The 17227-nt window shown below is 39.2% G+C and overlaps 1 protein-coding gene across 3 annotated transcripts in view; it reads right to left on the bottom strand.

Moving 5' to 3' along the window:
• TMEM108 (transmembrane protein 108) overlaps positions 1–17227 on the bottom strand; it is a 515125-nt gene that overhangs the window by 101343 nt on the left and 396555 nt on the right. For 2 of the 3 annotated variants that reach the window (XM_075271283.1, XM_075271284.1), the window contains exon 2: positions 5738–5852. The exons of the other annotated variant lie outside the window; for it this stretch is intronic. The gene's annotated coding sequence lies outside the window, so the exon portion shown is untranslated. The remainder of the gene's footprint in view (positions 1–5737; positions 5853–17227) is intronic. 3 annotated transcript variants of the gene reach the window in all.

Raw genomic sequence — 17227 nt, 5'->3', positions numbered from 1 at the left:
TCACGTCTTCTTCAACAAGCGCCGACTGCGCATGTCTGTCGCCATTTTCCTGTGGCCGAAAGGGAGAAGCCACAGGAAAATGGCCGAAGGACATGCACAGTGGGCACAGCCAGCCATTTTCCTGCGGTCAAACAGGAAAGAAAAGGCGGAAGCGGCGAACAGAGGAAGGAAGTGCTGGATAGTTTTCTCGCAGCACTGTGGACGCCCCCAGTGCTGTTTGAAAATTGGGGTATCTAAGGAACGGTGACGTAGAGGAGACATCTAAAGGAAGGGGAAGGATAGACTTTCTTAAGGCTATTCCGATGTGGGTTTAGCTAAAAGCAGGATTCTAATGATAGAATCCCTTTAACAGTACAGAGAAGTAGCTCAGACAAGATGCAATAAAAATGTGATCTATTTTGTAATACATATTGCATATATTGTAATATATATTTAATAAATAAATAATGAATAGCCATATGTGAAGGGTAACTCAAGGTGATGAAAGAGCAGAGTCTGTGAGTCAGCTCCATCTATAGCCAAGAGCTGTGAAGCTGTAAGTGATGCTCATAAAGCAGACATAGTTTTGGCCACCTCTCCATTAATGCCATTTTGTTATTACCTGTGCTGGTAAAGGCGACCTGTCACTGAGTACAAAATGCTAAATAATCTCATTCTATTGCCGCGGTGCCCCTGTACGCTTTGGCTTTTTTTTTTTTTTTAAATCTATCCATCTGTTCAAAAGGTATAGCCCACAATAGGATATATGTGAATTAACTCTTATTCTCTCCGTGGGCAATACCCTTTTATTTCCTCTGATAAAAAGAAAAGGTTACTTCACCAAAGGTCACTTAGTGAATAAGAGCTAATTCACACACGGGACATGTCTATTGAATAGATCGACAGTTTTAAAACAAAATACCAAATTGTTCAGAGGCATACAGGGAATGAAATGTCATTTAGCAGGTTGTACTTGGAACCAGGGCCTATTTGGGGGGCATTGGGCCAATGTTAATACAAAGGGGTGATTAGGAGGAATTATTTGTATAAGGTGAGCATTAGGGGCCAGTATTAATGTAAAGAGGCATGAGAGACATATTATTATAAGGGGGCATTAAGGGGTATTAATATCTTGGGAATTGGGCAATATTAATTTAAAGGGGTACTCAGCATTACATAGCAGGCATTATTAATTGAGTGGAATTAATTTTAGATGGGAACAGAGGAGGTATTATTAAATTAAAGATGTACTCGGGGATATTACTAAGGGAATATTTTATTATATATTTTATAAGAGGGTGGCAGTAGAATGGGAACTTTGTATAGGTGAGGAAAATGTGGGTTGAGTACCTGGAAAAGTGAGGAGCCAAAGATGTATGTGGTATAAACTTTACAGAGACTGGGAGCAGTGGTCATGGTGGCACACATGGGTCAGATGGAAAATGTGAATGATGAAGGGACATCATCAAAGTGTCACTGAATCATCTTCAGAGCCAGTATCTATCTATACCTGGGCTGGGAGCCAACTCCCTCCCCTGTGCTAAACCCCCTAGCTATGTCTGTACATTTCCCTGTAATCTTGCATTAAAGGAATCTTTGTGAAATAAGTAGCAGCCCTGGTGTTTTATAACCCTGATCCATATTACTAATTATAAAAATTTGACCTGAATTCCATGTTAAAAGGGTTGTCACATGAAATATATCTCATGACATTGTGCTTGACATCAGCAGACAAAGGCAGATCGTACACTAATGGCATATCCTAATGTAATCTGTGTCTGTTCGGAGACAACCCTTCTAATAAATACAGAAAATCCAAAGACTGTTATCTGCTTATTCGTATCCTCTTATTAATATCAGATTTTATGTAAAGTGTGAAGGTACAAGACTTCTGGAAGTGGACAACTCTTTTATATCCATGTAACCCAGATTATTTTCCATTTTTTAATAAGGTGGTCAGTGCCATTGCATGGAAGGAAAATTGCCAATACAACAGGGCTCTGGAAAATGTAGAACAAGCCAGGAACTATAGGATAAATGTGGCCAATCGCTTCTTCCATTTATCAGGACAAGTCATTTTGCTGCGGGCTAAAGTCAGTCAGTTACAATGAGACAGAACTGGTGCTCACTCCTTCTGCATCATTCAAGTTCATGTCTTAAGATCCTTGTGGAGGACACTTTATTTTTTCTTGTAACGTAACGGGAGAATATTACAATGTTATGATGTATGGAAGCTGTGCGTGCTAGTTTATAAACTGACAAAGGCTACTGAAGATAAACGTTGGTCCCTCTATAAGGTTTCTTGCCTGTCTATGTTTGCTCTTAATTTATTATTCTGCATTTATTTGCTTTAGTTTGTACTGCGCAGTGTTGTAAAATATTCATTATCAGTACACATTATATTAAATAAGATACTACATCACGTTTCTTCCCATTTCTTTCATTTTATTCGAAACCAATGTATCATATGGAAAAAAAAAAGATATAACTGTTCTCTACATTTTATTATAAATTCTGGTAAATTGCAACTAAATCCATGACTCAGCTTTTCTTCATTCTTTATCATTGTTTCAATGAAAATCACAAAAAATCCCTACAGTAACTTTGATATGATGGAGTGAGCTGGCCTGAAACGAAGGCAACCCAACACTGCTTATGAAGTTAGGATTAACCCTTCCCCACCCTGCACTGTAATAGTACATTTGGGGTGTAATAAGTAACTATGGGGAACCGTAGCACAACTTGTAATGGGGCCCCATCTACCATGATACCTTAAGATGCACATTCAGAACTTTACAGTAGAGATAATGCACACTGTAATATCACAGTACAGAAATAATGCACACACAATGATGTAAGAATACCAGGATAATGCAGTGATGTCACAGTACCAGGATAATGCACACACAATGATGTAACAATACCAGGATAATTCAGTGATGTCACAGTACCAGGATAATGCACACACAATTATGTAACAATACCAGGATAATGCAGTGATGTCACAGTACAGAGGTAATAAAAAAAGTGATGTGACAACACAAGGATACTGCACTCACTGATGTCATAGTACAAGAATAATATGTAACATGATGTCATAGTGCAGGAATTATATATTGTCACATTACAGACATAATATAATCAGTGATGCTACAGTACAGGGATAACGTTGATTATGACATCATAGCACAGTGATAATGCACACACAAAAGATCACTGTGTACACTGGGACATCACAGCATATGAATAAAGTAATTATAATGATGTCACATTATGTCGCAAACATTATGATGTCCCAATAAAGTATGGAAGGGGCATTCAATTTTCCCACAATCACTTTCATCATCCATAGTTATCACAAAGATCTCAATGATATGGTCCCCATAGATGCTACATCTGCTACCCTGGTAGTTACATCCAGGAATACATTGCATAGTGCTGCAATTCTGCTTCAGTTTAATTTATTTAATATTTATGCACACATATTAACTATATTAGTCATAACAATGAAAGCTTAAAATATGTATTTAGGTTTTTCCACACATGAATAATAAAATGGTTTGTTTAATGTAGTTCAAAGGGAACCAGTGATCAGGTTTACTCTGCCCAGACTACGGACAGCATGAAATCCCACCAGGGTCCCTTATGACAGAGAGCTATGATTCACTCAGACAGGCAGTGGTGTTCCATAGGAAATATAGTTCTAAAAACATGCTGAGTGCATAATAATATACCTCTAGTTAGGGGGAGATGACTCCGCTGTGCAGCTTCTTTCTGGCTTGTTTGCATATAGGGAGAAATGTGTCAGTCAAGTTGAGCATGGGCAAGGAGAAGCCACATGGTATGCTCATTTTCATATTTTCCTCTCGTGGTTTGGTCAGCATAGAGCTAATGTTAGGTTCCCTTTAACTACAGTAATATAGGAACTGACTATTCTATAAACATTCCCATTGCATATAAATAGGGCAGATGGTTATAATAAACTTTGTAATACATCTTATCAGACAGAACAGGAGATTGAATAGTAAGTACAGGAGATAAAGAAGAGAATGACAATAAATAGAAGCTTTCTATCACATCCAAAGAACTTCACTCAGATCAGTACAGATTGTCACTTCTATTTACTTGTATGGTTACTTCTACATATATGCCCAGTATGTTTATGGGGCTGTTTCTGAGAGAGACAGTTACAGAGGAGATTCTCCTCTGCTTACTGTGTGCAGAGTATGGAAGCTAGCCTCCACCTGCCAGCTCAAAGAGAAATGCTAACTATAGATACATCATTCAAAGGGGAAAGTCATATAATGAACAGAAATAGTTTAACTCCTCATGAACACATATATCAGCTTTCCCGAAAAGTCACCAGAACCACGAGGTAAGCATTAAGTCACCGCTATTACATATTTTAAGTCATCAACAGATAATGGTTTTTATTAGAGATGAGCGAGTAGTACTCGATCGAGTAGGTATTCAATCGAATACCACGGTATTCGAAATACTCGTACTCGATCGAGTACCACTCGCTATTCGAATGGAAAAGTTCAATGCAGAACCAGCATTGATTGGCCGAATGCTATACAGTCGGCCAATCAACGCTGGTTCTTCTCCTACCTTTAGAAGTCTTCTCCGTGCAGCTTCCCCGCGGCGTCTTCCGGCTCTTCATTCGCTCTGCCAGGCATCGGGCCTGGGCAGAGCCTACTGCGCATGTCCGCTTGTAGTGCGGGCATGCGCAGTCGGCTCTGCTCAGGCCTGATGCCTGGCAGAGTGAATTCAGAGCCGGAAGATGCCGCGGGGACGCTGCACGGAGAAGACTTCTCGGAGGATCCAGCCCGACCCTCACTCGTGGACTTGGTAAGTATAATTTGATCGAATGTTGCCTACCCCTGAAACGAGCATTTTCCCCCCATAGACTATAATAAGGTTTGATATTCGATTCGAGTAGTCGAATATTGGGGGTACTACTCGAAACGAATATCGAACCTCGAACATTTTACTGTTCGCTCATCTCTAGATTGTATGCCAAATTTGTCAGTGTTGACCACTGTCATTTTCCAGCAGTCACTTTCCAGATTTCTTGGGGGATAATTAACTTATTGGTTTCAATGGAGAACATTTTTTAGATCTTTTTGGTTAGTTTTATGAATGAGGGAAGAAAGTGAGGAATTGGAGAAGATGTCTTTAATGACAATAATTGGAGGATTGCACATGTAAGCATTAAATATATTTAGTACAATATATTCAGTAAATCCTTCAGATGTAATAGCACACAACAGAAGGACTCTTGCAAGAAGAGCAAACTACTTCACAAGATTGTTCAACCGGTCTCAATAGATTATTCACTCCCATATTGGCTTCCTCTTCACATCTCTCCTGCTGTATAAGCTAAAACACTCTTGTCTGTCACAGTAGTGAAAGCAGTATAAGACTAGATGTTAGAAAATGGGCTATACAAACTCCTCAGTAAGATAATTAAGAACTAAAAGGTCTCCAAAAGGGTATTTCTCCCTGGAAATTGCAGGAGTGGGAAGGACTGGTGAAAATATCAATATGTGGTCTAACCCCCTGCTATTATACTGGGTGATAAGAGGATGACGTCCACTGGTAACATCTCCAGGTGCTAAGAAGCTTCAACATTTTGAGCAATTTATCATTTATTATTACTTTAAGCCATCATTTATAATATCCTTAAAGACGCCAATACACTTCAGAACAGATACATTCAGATAAGCTAATGCTTTTATGAGGGTATTGATCTTACCTTGGAGTGAGATGTATAGAAAGTGTCCAGCTTGGCTATATTTGCATAATCCATTGATCTCATTTCATCTATTACTGGTGGGTTTTACTTCCTCCATTTCACAGCCCAGTAGGTGCTAGAGTATTAAAAAATATCATTTAGTTACATTGAACCCAACTCTACCCCAATCCATTGTCTTACAAGCTCATTTGTTCTCTTATCTCTAAATAACGAAGACTGACTTCCGAGCTAAAAAAAAGGCAGATGGAGCGGCATATTTCATTTTCTGAAGAGTTCAGACTTATTACTTTTGCTCTGTTTTTATTGAAATGATCATCAAAGGTTCTCAAACATCTCTCATGGTAAAACCAAAGGGAAGATGAGTCAGATAAAAAGGAGGCTCGAGACTGTACACAATGGCCAGCCTATAATGCAAGGAAACAATCTGTTTCCTATTTACACAATGTCTGAAAAGCACAAAACAGTAAGAAAAGGGCAAAATGAAGCTTGGTTTCTATTAAAAAATAAGATTTACTTTTAAGATCTCATACACAAGACCATATCGGGTCTTCATATTGTAATAATCTATTACATGGCACCTATAGCGGGCCTTTGGACCTACCCTACCCTACTTTGAGCTTCATATGTAGGCATCCTGAGGTTGGCAGGAAAAAAACCTGTGGCCTGCCCCATTGAATTAGTAGATACTGACATATTCTTCATTAGAACATAGTATATTTTATCTCTGTACATATGGAGTCCAATGGAAGTTGTATGGTTGGGAAGGGAGGCTATGCAGATCCATACTAAGGAGTCACACAGCCTCTAAGCACTAGCATACAAGTTTTGTGCACAGTTTCTAGGATATTTTACCATCTATTTCTCAAAGAGGCTAATGTAGAACATGCTTCATAACATAACGCTGCATGGTGTGAATGTTTCCAAATCCTATTTCCTATCCTATATAGTAACATGCCAGATGTCATACAAGCTAATATGAATAAGCCTTAAAATTATAATAGGAGCCTGTACTGAAAATGACCCTCTCCACCATTATTGTTTAAAGCTAAGTCATAAGCTTAATCCTCCTCTGTCTACCTCCTCTCCCCTCCTCCAACCTCTTTCTCTCCTTCATTCTACTCCCCCAACTGGGCTGAGTGATTTTTCATTACATTTGACCAGCTGCAGATTTCTTTCCTATTTTTCCCTTTATCTCCATCGACGCTCCACAATCCATTCATGTGACGGCTATCTGCTCAGTTATGAGACACCAACGTTTCATCTCTTTGTCTTTATTGTCAGATTCATAATTTCATATTTAGGACTAAAGGTCTGCTGATGTGAAGATCTCTAGGTTAATACACATACAATTGCTACAGTTAGAATAATATCATTTTTAATGCAAATATCTACCAATTAGAAGGATGGTCACCTATTCCTAGATACAGGAGGGTGCACTACTAATTCCGTAGTCTGTTCTCCATCCACACACTACAGATGTCCGGAGCAGAAAGGACCAGCAAATTTATTTTAGTTTGCAATGAATTCTGAAATTCACTGCTGAAGTGAGCAGTCTGCAGATCTGAGAGCCCCATATACAAGTTTTAAAATGTAACTTGCTGTAAATATTTATTTGGATCTTCATCTTGAAATCGCAACATTTCCGCTGCAGTTTTTTTCTGCAATGTGTGGATGGGATTAGCCAAAAACCCTTCCACTTTGTAAGTAATGTAAGATGCAGCATTTTTTTTTGTGCTACTAGAAGATATGATGGCTTCAGATTGAGTGATCAGACCTGTTCAAGTACGTGAAGTTGGCCAACATCTTAGTACAATATGCACAGCTGTCTCAGTTGTGCCATTGTCTCACATGTCAATAAAATTAGCATATTTTAAAGGGTTTCCCATGCTAAAAATACTGATCACCTATCTTAAGGACAGTTTATCAATATCAGATCAGTGGGGGCTGACACATAGAACCCCCATCGATCAGCTGCTCTCAGCATTTGATGCACAGTAAATCGAGCAGGATGCAGACAGCACCGTTCTCAATGCAGTAGCTAATCCAAGTCACTGCAGCTTAGATAACATTCAAGTCAAGTCAATCTGAACTGCTGTAACCTGGGCTGGCCAATGCACAGAAAATGGAGCTCTCTCTTTCCTGCTCTATTCTGACAAATACATTAAAAATGGATGCAGAAAAATGCCAATGGGATTCATCTATTTTACACAGAGTTCGATGTGAAAAAAAAAAAAAAAATTGCTGGACAGGAAAAGAAGAGCAACAGATCTTATTTTTTAATACATTAGCTTTACGTAACATCCATGCCATTCAGTCTGACATCTGTTTGCATCCATTGAAGGGTTTGTTTTATTTAAGATGATGATATGGGGTCTCTCACTACTGGGATCCCAAGTGATCAGCTATAATCCGTGGTAGCACCGCCAGAAAACGTTCAATTCTCCTGGAGCACCATATAGTGCTGAGTGAAATAAATGTGTTGTTAATGTAATTCGTTGGCACCCCTCTAGAATACTTTGTTTTCCAAACCATATCATATTAAGTACAACAACATAGCTCTTCCAGCAGTTGTGAGATACTACAGTGTAAGTTCACACTGGTGCCAGCTGTCTCTTGTTTTGGTAAATCTAAGGTGGACCTCTAAAGTAACAGCTACATATGGAGTCTGTGACAACCCAATGACTATAATGGGGTCTCCTGGGTGCCTGTTGTTTTTCGTCCATCAATTTCAGACAGACATTGCAAAAGGAGATACCGAGGCAAACGTGAACATAGCCTTCCATTTTTTTTAATAAGGCATGCAACATAGATAGAGATGGTGTTAACTGATTTATGTGTGAACAATTTCTTATTATTTTCTTTAATTTTTTTTTTTTACAAAATATGTGTAATGGATTGAGTCCTTTGTTAGGCCTCCCTCCCAGCCATGCATTCGTTCATTCTTTAATGAATTTCAATGCCTTTTCTTAGACACTTTGAATCTGCACAGGTTATATTTCATTTCTACACATGCGCCTCTTTCATTCTATAGAAGAGTTCCATTTCCTAGTGTTGTTTGCTTTTCCATTTTTTGTGTTTTGTTTCCAGCTGACAGTGATAACCTATTTACAGGATCCATTTGTTTCCACAGTGGATGTTCTGTTATGTGCTTGGGTTTCATCTCTATTCACTTCGATGGAGCAGATCTGTTTGTTGTACACAAAGGAGCTTCTCCAAGACTTTGTGAATAAAGAGGCCTGGAGGACATTCATTGTAAAGAAATTGCAACACAGTGCACAATGTAGCTATAGCAAGAGTGGTTTATAGAGCTTTTTCAAAGGAAAAATCTTGGAAATTCTTTCCAGCTGTAGAATCTGGGGCATGAAATAGATGAGTAATGTAGTATACTAGCTTTATCAAAGAGTTCCCTGGAATAAAGGGATACTTTGACTATGTAAACTGAAGCCACTGTGGCTGGCTTTCTAAAGGTATGTTCACATGGAGGAAAAGGTCGCAGAAATCTTTTCCGCCATGTGAACATTCCATCCCTCTCCTGTGTAGGTCCGAATGAATGGGCCTACACTGAAGCGTGTCTCAAGCCGCAGACACCGCAGCTGATTCAGAATCCGCAGCAAGATAGGTCATTTCGCTTCTTTCTTCCGCTACTAGCTAGTGGAAGAAAGAAGCAAGCAGTTCCCCCTGAAGTCAATGGGAGCCATTTTTGGCAGCAGATTTTGAGGCGGATTCCACGTCAAAATCCGCTGACAAAAAACTCCGTGTGAACTAGCCCTAATGGATGCACGGGGCTAGCAAATATTAAGGCCCCGTTCACTCGGGGCAAGAGGGGGGTGGATTTTGGTGCGGATCCATAATCCGCCCCTTCACAATAGCAGTTTACGTAGACCGCTAGCGCTCCTTAGCACTAGCGCAACATGCTGCTCACGGAAAAAAGAAGTGAGCGGCCCCTTTCTTCAGGTGGATTGCGCGGCTGATTCAGCCACAGCGTCCGCTTCAAGACAGCACGCTCAGCGCTAGGCACATTCATTTGGGCCTAAGCCGGACCGGAGTGCCGCGATTATCGGAAGTCGCGGCAGGCGGATTTTGGCCCTATTCTTACATGGCTTCCCACATCAGAATCAGGATCAAAATCTTCCATCCGCGTGCCGTGTAAACGGGGCCTTAGTGATACAGTGGTTTACACTGTGAGGCCAGAGCCCCACATAGCGTAAACATCACCGTTTGGCCGAGACGGAAAAGCTGTGGAAACAAATGCAGTATTTTACAGCATCCACACACAGTGTAAAAACACACACTGTGGACACACTTTGGTTTTGGAAATCGCAACATGTCACATATACCTACAGAAATGCCGGTGGTTTCCCCATAGATATAAATGAAGCCAAAAGTCCGCAGAGGAAACCTATGTGAACTTTCTGTGAAAAGCACTGCCGGAAAAACCATAATGCTTTGCCGCCATAGTCTTTCCATCAGCACTTTTTTGCTGCGAGACGCTATGTGGGGCCTTAGCCTTAAGGAAGCTCTGAGGTTCTCATTTTTATGTAACCAGGATGAAAGCTACTATATTAATGATTGTGATCAGAAATGATGGGGATGGGACCAGAGTATTTGAACAGGGAGCCTGAAAAATAAATTCAAGTATTATAGTATTAAATTATTATTTCTTACAAATAAATGAAATTGAGAGGCACAGAAGTTCAGAGGGAAGCATAGCTCCTAGGGTCATGGGTTTTATTTCTGACAACGCCAGCACAAGGCCACTTTAACCATAGGGCAAATGCTAAATCTACACCGGGCCCTATGGTAATGGTGTCCCTTAGTCATCTGGATTGAGTAGGGCTGTCCCACTGTACCGTTGTGAACTCTATCTTCATCCTTCGGATGCAGATAAAGTTGAAAGCAGTGGCTCCATCATTCAGGCGTCCACTGATGATGTCTGTAACAGGAAGGAGCGATGAGTGCCAATCCAGAGACACCACTACAGCCTGCAGACAACTCCATGGGAGTTGATGGGGTAAGGTGAGAATAACTTTTTATGTGGTGGGGTCCCACTTATGAATCCTTTGAACAAATCCCAATAATGTGCTAAAATGCATCAGAATATGGAAACAACTTGTATGTTCTCCATGTATTTCCAGCTACCTTCTAAAAATACATTTAGTCTAGGTCAATTTGTTACAAAACTGGAGTTATTATAAGGTATTTGGTTACCAGGTCAACTTTGATGCCTTGTATTAGAAGAGTTTCATGAAGGTCTTCCTCTATGTACTGCAATTCTCTTACATTATGTATTCTTCTAGTGTTTTCCATTTTGTACTTCTTTAAAAATCTTGATGTGGTTTTCCAATGTTTGTTTGCATATAATAAGTTATAATCAGTTATGTGCAATGGATTTACACTTGTCTTACTGTAAAATCTTCAATGGTTCTTGCCCAGATGGTTTCGCGTACGACTACACATTATGCTGGGTTTGTTCATGCATTCTTTTATTCATTATGAGCTTTTTTATACTTTGTTGCCAGACTTCCTCTGCCTATAAACTATTATCTACTGCTACGCCTCCACAAAAGCACAGAAAGACAAGCGGAAATGGCGACGTCAAGATGATTGATGACGTTTGGTCATTAATCGGAATATTTGGCACTATCTGGAGTAGCCAGAGCTTTGTGCAGGATGAAAAGGAGAAAATTATATTCAGAGTAAATGTTTATTGGGGTAGCTCAAGTTTACGAGGCCTGAGATACAATCAAAAGCTACATATATAATGCTAAGGCAGAGCTCTTAGAAGACTTGACAGTTTTAGAAGTAGAGTTATTTCCTCCTTTGATATGGCAACTCATGAAAGTCATTGGGGACACAGATTAATTTTAGGCTATATGTCCACGAATGTGTGCACCTGTTAATCTGTGGTAAAACAGCACATAGGGTGCATGGATGATATCTGTGTGCCAACTATGCCATCTATGCCATCTCCTTCCAATGACCCATTCATTCTTAAAGCCTGGACAAAAAGAACAGGAAAAGGACCTCTATAGCGGCCCAAACGTCTTCACTGCAGCTCAGCTCCCATTGACTGTAAAGGTTCTTGGCCGTTTACAGAAAATGGAGCTTTCTGCTTCCAGCCCCATATTGTTTACAGGACAGGCAGGAGAAGTTTTTCATATAGAGGATTGCTCTAAGGGCCAGGTGTCAGCCCCCACTTATTATATACTAACGGCCTATACTAAGGATAGGCCATAAAAAAAGCCCTGACAACCCTAGGGTTTTTTGTGATCTATAAAACACAGTATGCATTTAAGTATGGGGCTTTTTTTCTGGCGTATCAAACATTAAAAAAATGTTAGTAACAAACAAATTACAAGTCTTCAACCCCATTGTAAAAGTGTGTGTGTGTGTGTGTGTGTGTGTGTGTGTGCACGAACCCTAAGAATTATGAACATTTAGGCCCCCTTGTATTGAAAAATGGATGTATAACAAATGTTTATTTCCGACTGGACGGACCAATACAAGTTTACAGTTTTAACAACCATTTTCTTAGTAACGTACCAGTTTCAGTGATGTTAGAAACGGATGAGTGTGTTGGGTGAAAAAAGACCCATGAAGTTAAAACGCTGATACAAAACCGATGCAAAATGGATGTTAAAAACTGACACGTGGCCAAAAACTGATGAAAAATAAGTGGCACGCTGATGGAAAACGGACATCTTTAAAGTTGTTTTTCTGTGTGCATATAGTTTTACCTCTTTCCATGTTTTAATGTATCATGTTTATTTTTAATACATGAATCCGCAAAGATTTTCATTGAGTTATACTTTTTACCTAATGCATAGCTTAGAAAAGTTTATGTTTTTGGTCTTATTTATTGGAAGCATTAACATGTATGTACCTTTTATCCACTTTACTGTAAAATATTAAATGTATCCAATATGAATTCTAAAAGTGCAGAAATCTTCAGGCTTTATAAACCTTTGCTCCGCTAACAGAGAAAACATAGGCTAGTGATAATCTGGATCTTTTAAGGTTTAGAGATTCTTCAAGCTGAAGAAAACCAAGGTAATTAGGTCATTGAGGTCAGAAGCTATTATAGGACTGTTATGCTCAATGGTCCATATACTAAGTTCACAGAAATCCTTGTCACTATTTGTCATTGAGATAACTTCTATCTATACAGAAGAAACCCTAGAAGTGTCTTTATGAAGCAATGTGGTAACTGGAGCCCACCAGAAAAATATCCATACAGAACATATACATATTCATTGTAAATTCAGCACAGATGTCACTTCATCATCTATAACCTAAAGACATGATAAACGTGATAACTGGTTTTCTCCTTTGACCTACTCTAGACCTTAGGGGGCATTCACACGGAGGAAGTTGGTGCTGATTCTGGCACGATAACTCGCGGCAGAATCAGCGCTGAAAAAAAGACTCCCATTGACTTCAATGGGTTCCGTTTTCCGCGCAGAGAGTCTTTTTTCAGCGCTGATTCTTCCGCAGAATCATCGCCAACTTCCTCTGTGTGAATGTCCCCTTAGAGGCTTTGTTTATACTGATTCTTGGATGTTGGGCCAGTCCAGTACTGATCAGATGTACCAAATATTCAGAACTTTTCTTATACTTGTGCCTGCTTCTTTTATATGGCCCATTCCTTTTGTAGCCATTCTTAACTTTGGCTCAAAAAAGGAAGCAAAATCTGCAACTAAAAAAGCTGCGTTTCCGCAATGTGGGGCCTCAGCCTAAAGTCATTGGTGGAGAACAACGGAAAGGACCTTTCCATTAGGTGCTGTTGTTTCTTTTTTTGAAAGGATGGTGCAGGATGCTTGGGGACCCCCTGAACAGAAACCTATATGCATAAAAAAGTGATTACCTAAGGAAAGCCACAGCACCATAGACTATAATAGGGTCCATGTGGTTTCTGCCTGGTTTCTGCACAAAAAATGGGGAGAAAAAAAGTGCTGCTTGCAGGACATTTCTCTCCGCATATTTCATGCGGATAGGGGAACGGAATAGCCCGAATGTAGATGTGAACCGAGCCGTACAGATATCTGTTAAAAACTCATACAAACTGAAGATGAACTGATGGCATATCAATCTACTAAATATAATAGGTGCTTTACAGCGTCCATTAATTTCCACGTTTCTGTTCCTAAGCAGAGAAGAATAATGCAAAACATGGCAGAAATATGAACAAAGCCTGTTGATACATTGTACAATATTCACTTAAATAAATCTATAGTAAGACAATCTAATGCTGAGTGCGCACGTAGAGGAAAAGAGGTGCTTTTGTTGCAGATTATGGTGTGTTTTTGAGCCAAAACCAAGGTTCAAGACAGAGAAGATAAAAAGTGCTTTCAAATGTTTTTCTTTCTATCCCAATTGCAGTTTCTCCACAGTGAATAGTTTAGTAATGTGACTAGATGGTGTCATTGTCTCATAAATGACCTGTATGTCTAGCTAATCCTAGATTAACATTTGGTATTACTTTGTGGACATATTCTGTGGGCTCCAGGATCTGATCAGTGACTAGGAAGCAACTGATCCTCTTTGTTCATACTAGAGAAGCATGCAGAACATGGAGAGACATGCCACTTCTGTAAGGTGGTCACTGTTTTCTATTGGTATTTGCAAACAAGATCCGCAAAACTGCAGTGGGGCAAAAACATCAGATAATAAATATAATGGAGAGGTGCATACAAATACTGACGCACAACACTGACCACACCACTGTCATGGTTGCACACTGTATAATATTGTGTGGTTTGACAATGTTCGACCAGGGTAGCAGAGGAGATAAAACGTTTCATTGTAGCTAGACCATATCTTTATGCATAAGACCTCATTCACATGGCAGTATTCTGCTCAGTATTTTGCATGCTATTATTTGTAAGTCATAACCAGAAGCGGGTACAAAGCACAGATGTCGTACAAATATTCCCATTATAAATTCTCTGCAGATTCCCTCTTTCTGTTTTTAACACAAAAATACTGATGCCAAATACTAAGTATAATATACTGGTGCGTAAGTATGCCCTAACCCTTAAACTTCCCATACAGAATGGAATAACAGGGGCCTCCCGATAACACAAGACAAGGGAACAAGGAAAGGTCATCTTCTGAATCAAAACGCCAGATACTTTGTTCTGCAATGAAATAAATGTTTGCTAGAAGTGTCCAAGAGGGTTTTATCGCCTGTGTCCCATTCATACACACTCTGCAGAATGAATCTTTTTAAAATTTTGTGATTGTCGGGATGAGAGGTAGCTGAAGACCGAACATGGGTACCTTATTGAGCTCTATTATTTTACTCATTTACCGTATATAGCACCAACATATTCTGTAATGTGTTTTTTTTGTATCTCATGTGAGGTGCGACGAGAGGAGGGAAAATTCCAGTGCATTCCAGCGACGCAAGTCCGCCTTGTAGTGAAGCGTGATTTATTTTTAGTTTTTAATTATCCTGATCGCGTAATCCATTCCGTAAAATTACTTCAAAAATGTAGGAAAATCGTAATACCAGTGAAGGGGACGCAACCGACAATGATTCAGATCTCGAAGACCCACATCTCCCTGCAATTTTGGATGGAACTTTTTTCAAAATTAACAAGACTAAATCCGAAGCGGCAGGGGCAGGACAAAAAGTGTCTGCTTACTGCAAGGCCTGTCCAAACAAGTTACTCACGGGTCAAATAAACTCAACGTCCAACTTCCTTAAGCACTTAAGGGTAAGTTATTTAATTACATCATGGTTTGGTTTTTATTTTACAATCCCCAACCCCGAAGCAAATTTTTAAAACCGGGACGTACAGTTTAGGGGTGCGTGAGTTGAAAGTGAAAAGCCTTTTCCTTTTTTTTTTTTGGGACAATTTATTTTTTACAGGAAAGGATGACCAGTGGTTGGAAAGGATACTGCGCTACTCCTCAGAATGTTGAATTAATATGCACTTTATTTGAGGTTCTTTACACACAATTTATTTTTCACACTATTAAAAATTTTAATAAATTTTTCAAATTAAAAATTAAATATAATTATATAAAATATAAAAAACAAAATTAATATCCTTTTTTTAAAAAAAAGTAAAATATGTTCAAAGAATTTTCTCATGTGTCCCAAGATTCACGAGAATTGACGAGAATCTCGCCCACGCTGCGTTAACTCGTTAATTTATTAATGATAAAAATGAACAATTTCTACGTTTTTAACATGTTATTTACTTGTTTTTTTAAAAAAGTATCCGATCGGGAATATATTACTGTATGATTATGTCATGAAATACAGTAAATTAGCTTGTTTTAGCCTATGTTCAATTGTTACATTTTCTGTTTTTATTAGAGATGAGCGAACAATAAAATGTTCAGGGTTCGAAACCCGATTCGAACAGCCACACACTGTTCGACTGTTCGAACGGGTTTCGAACCCCATTATAGTCTATGGGGGGAAATGCTTGTTTCAGGGGTAGGCAACATTCGATCAAATTCTACTTACCAAGTCCATGAGTGAGCGTTGGGCTGGATTCTTCTCCCTGCGCAGCATCCCCACGTCCTCTTCCGGCCTTGAATTCACTCTGCTAGGCATCGGGCCTGGGCAGAGCCGACTGCACATGCCCACACTACAAGCAGACATGCGCAGTCGGCTCTGCCCAGGCCCGATGCCTGGCAGAGTAAATGCAGAGCCGGAAGACGCCGCGGGGAAGCTGCATGGAGAAGACTTCTAAAGGTAGGAGAAGAACCAGCGTTGATTGGCAATGTATAGCATTCTGCCAATCAACACTGGTTCTGCATCAAATCTTAACTTCGAACAGCTAGTAGTACTCGATCGAGTACGAGTATTTCGAATACCGTAGTATTCGATCGAATACATACTCGATCGAATACTACTCGCTAATCTCTAGTTTTTATTAAATTTTTTGTTTAAATTTTCAAGTATTTTAGTATTTTTAAAATACTTTTGAAGTAGTATTTAGTATTTCTATTTAAAATATTTTGGGATGAAATATTTAGTATTTGTATTTAAAATACATGGGAAGAATATGCAAATCTGACTTCCATGATGTAATTAGGATGTCAGTATTTAAAATACTTCAGTCATAAGTCATTATATTTTTAAAATAACTATACACATATTCTAGCAATGCCATAAAACTTATGCTGTTATCTGTACTGTAGGTACTATAAACCTTTTATAGATGTACTGGAAGAAAGCTGCTATTGAAATAACTATCATATTCCCCAAAGACACTTTTTAATGACTTTAAAAGAGAGGACTAATACACTGTAAACTGGAAACACATCCACTGGCAGCTTTGAGACTTTGCGATGAGAACTCCTCTCATAGAAATATGACCTTAAGCTATCACATCTAAAGAGCATGTGTATGGATCAAAAAGATAATCCACAAAACCATGAGGATGTTGAGAGCAGATGAGAAATTTACCAAGTGTTACATCTAACAAAGCAAACCCTTCACTAGAACAAGTTTTAATGCAAAACTAGTAG

The sequence above is a fragment of the Leptodactylus fuscus genome, chromosome 4 (assembly GCF_031893055.1).
Source record: "Leptodactylus fuscus isolate aLepFus1 chromosome 4, aLepFus1.hap2, whole genome shotgun sequence".
NCBI lineage: Eukaryota > Metazoa > Chordata > Amphibia > Anura > Leptodactylidae > Leptodactylus > Leptodactylus fuscus.
Note: the sequence above shows the minus strand (reverse complement) of the source record. Positions and strands in the feature narration are given on the sequence as shown.